We start from the raw sequence: 3,273 nt of genomic DNA, 5'->3' as shown, positions 1-3,273 counted from the left end.
GGGGGGGGGTCCCTCGGGGTGGGGCGGGGTGCCTCTCCTCAGCCCCACCCTGAGCGGGCTCCCGCGGCAGGCCCAAACCCGTTCCGGCCGGGAGCAGGCACGGGGGCCCGCAGAGCAAGCTCACACAGGGAGCCCCAGCTGTCCCATCTCCCCCGAGGGAAGGGGGGGCAGCTGGGCTCTGGGGGCGGAACATTCCTGGGGAGGCAGGCAAGGCAGGCGTACGTCCTGCCCAGACAGGGGGTTCCCCCTGTTGGTGCCGTCTGGCATGCGGGCTGTGGGATGCTCTCAGGCGCCCCCCTTCCGAGACCTGGAAACTCTGTCCTTCAGCGGAGCCCAGGGGATGAGAGGCTGCCCGTCCCAACCCAGGGAGGCCCTTTTCCAGGCCACTCGCCCCCAGGGCCCTCCGTGAAGTGTACCCATGTGACCAGCCCCCCACACCCGCTGCTCCTGAGCCCTGTGCGGCCGACTCTGGTCCCGCTGGCTTTCGTCGGCCCTCCCGGCTGAGAGGGGAGCAGCCCTGGCCTGTCTGGGTGACACCTGGCTGGGGGGAGGGAGGGTTCTTGGGCTCCTTGGCAGGCAGGGCCTCATAAATCCTGGCTTCTCACAGGTAGCCCGAGGCCTAGGTGGGCCGGCAAGATGAGGGCTAACTGTCCCGCAGACTCGAGGCCCAGGCACCCCCCCCCCAACTGGGTTTCAGTGGTCTTCCTCTGGGGGGTCTCGGCCTTCATGCTGCACAGTGATCCCCCCATCCTCATGGGCTCCTCTTCCTCACAGACAGGGTGGCGGGGCCCTTCCAGCAGACTCCCAGCAAGGGACTGGATGTGCCTGGGGGACACAGGGCAGATGAACTGCGCCCCCTCCACCAGCCAGAGAAACTGCAGGGGCCCCAAAATGGGTTTGGGGGTAACCAGGTCACCCAGAGCAGCCTGGCAGGGCGGGGGCGGCGGGAGAGGCTTGGGCCCCAGGAAGGAAAGTCCGCTGGCCTCACGTGGGTCTCAGGCTGGGGGTGGGGCTGAGAGGGGAGAGGTTGAGTAGGGTCGGGGGTGAGGGCTGCTCGGGCAGGGGAGGGCAGCCTGGCTCCGGGGCCCTGATGGTTAGGCTGGGGGCCTGGAGTGCTGCCCCTTACCCTTGGAATGTCCACGCCTTCTCACTGTTCCTGCCGCCCTAGACCAGGGCTGCGGGGGCAGCTGGGTCTGTCTGGAGGGCGGTGAGGGGCAAGGGGCAGTCGGGGCTTGGCTGGACGGACTATAGAAAGGCCCAGCTGGGAGCTTGGCCCACTGGACAGAACGCACATGCTGCCCTCCCGCATCGGGCGGCTGCCTCTCAGGGTCCTGCCTCCTTCCCGGATTGGAAGGCAGCGAAGAATGTAAAGGCCGGGGGCCCCAGCGGGTGCCCCACGTGGTGGTTTCCCGGTGGGAAATCTGCAGCCCAGCTGATGTGTGGCCGGCTTGCTGTGGCCGCTACCCTGCCCTGCTCGCCTGGAGCAACCTGAGGCCCGTCCGGCAAGAAGGCGTGGCTCTGAGGGCCGTGTCCTGCCCTGCGAGGGGAGACCTGGGGGCAGTGTCTCCTGTCCTGGGGGGTCTCCTCCAGCTCACAGCCAGCCGGTGACAGCCCAGGTCCCAGCTGGGTCTGGGAGGCTCGTGTTCATGGGGCCCCTGCCGTATGTGGGCCGGGTGGTTGGCACTCTGCGGTGGGGTCGCCCTGCTGTGGAACCAGGCAGGCCTGGCTCTGGGAGCCTGGAGCCATGTGCCTTCTGTCACCTGCTTCCTGCCTGGGGCTCTGTGGTCCACAAACGACTGCCCAGACCAGGCTGGGCTGGACCTCACAGTCGACCGGAGAGCCCATCGCTGTACCTGGACTGCTGGTGGCTGGGGAGGGTGGGGGGCACGCTGGCCGTGGGGCGTGGGCCCCCCTCGTTCCCCGGGAGGTTGACAAAGGGGCAGCGTGGTGAGGGCTCCTTGCAGTGCAGCACCTGGTCGCCCGTCAGCTGAAAGGGCAGGGCCTTCGGAGCCCTTGCCAGGTGGGGTGGCCGCCCCGGACTCCCCTCCCTTCTGCACCAACCCCTGGAGAAGTGTGGTGTGGGATCCGGCTGGAGGAGGGCTTTTTGCTGCTTTTCTTTTTGTTTTTAATTGGGGTGGAACTCATGTCATGTAAAACTGACCCTTTTAAAAGTGAATGACACGGTGGCATTTAGGTCATTCACACTTTCACGCACCCGCCACCCCTACCTAGCTTCAGAATGTGCTCGTTGCTCCCGAGGAGACCCCATGCCTGTTGGTCCGCTCGCCCCCAGGGACCACCCACCTGCTTTCTGTGTCTGCAGTGGCCTGGCCTGCACGGTCCCTGCAGAGGGACGCCCAGCACGCGGCCTTCACCGTCTGGCTTCCTTCCCCACGGGGAACGTTTCCGTGGTTCGCCCGCATGGCGCGGCCCGTGTGGTGCTCCTTTCCGTGGCTCATCTTCCACGGTGGATGCAGCCGGTGTGTTTATCTGTTTGCCCAGTGCTGGACATCCGAGTCATTTCCAGCTCTGGCTGTTGGGACTTGTGCCGTGACGGACATGCACACACGAGTGTCCATAGGATTCCTGCTTTCGAGTCTTCCGGGCACGTGTGCCCGAGCAGAATTGCTGGGTCCTTTGCCAAATCTGTGTCTCACTTGTAGTGGGAGGCAGTGTTTTCTGCTGGTGGAAGGGTCTTCTCAGGGTGGAGAGGGCCGGGGGCAGGGCACCCTCCCTGTCCTGCAGCCTGGCTTCCTGCTTCCTGTCTCTTCTGCCACTACCAGCCACTGGCAGCTTTGGGGAGGGCAGGGTGCCCGGGGAGGGACTTGGTGAGAAGGAGCAAGGGACGGCCAGTGTTTCTGAATCGGCGTCTATGTTGCACGCTCACAGGGGCCTGGCTTGAGGGCCAGAGGCAGCCTCCCTCCAGAAGATGCGGATAGTGACTCCCACCCCAGGAGGAAGCCCAGTGTCCCTGGACGGACGCCGGAGCCCGTGGAAGAGCTGCCACGCCCGCTGTGGGTTGGGGGCACCGCTGCGCTGCTTGAGTAAGAGGCCAGGGTCTGGGGACCCGTGCTTCCCGAGCGCTTGTGATGCTCTCTGCCAGCGTCCGGACAGGCCCCAGCTTCGGGCGAGGGCTTGTCTCTGAGCAGGCTCCAAGCAGGGCCAGGACCTGGCCTAGGACCTCCCACCCCGCCCCTGAGACACGCCGGATGGAGGGGCCCATGTGGTGCCCCACCTACTGGGTTGCGAGATGCACCCCCAGACTGGCTTCGT

This window comes from Ursus maritimus, unplaced genomic scaffold (assembly GCF_017311325.1).
Source record: "Ursus maritimus isolate PB19 unplaced genomic scaffold, ASM1731132v1 scaffold_32, whole genome shotgun sequence".
NCBI classification, from domain to species: domain Eukaryota; kingdom Metazoa; phylum Chordata; class Mammalia; order Carnivora; family Ursidae; genus Ursus; species Ursus maritimus.
This window is presented reverse-complemented; position numbering follows the sequence as displayed.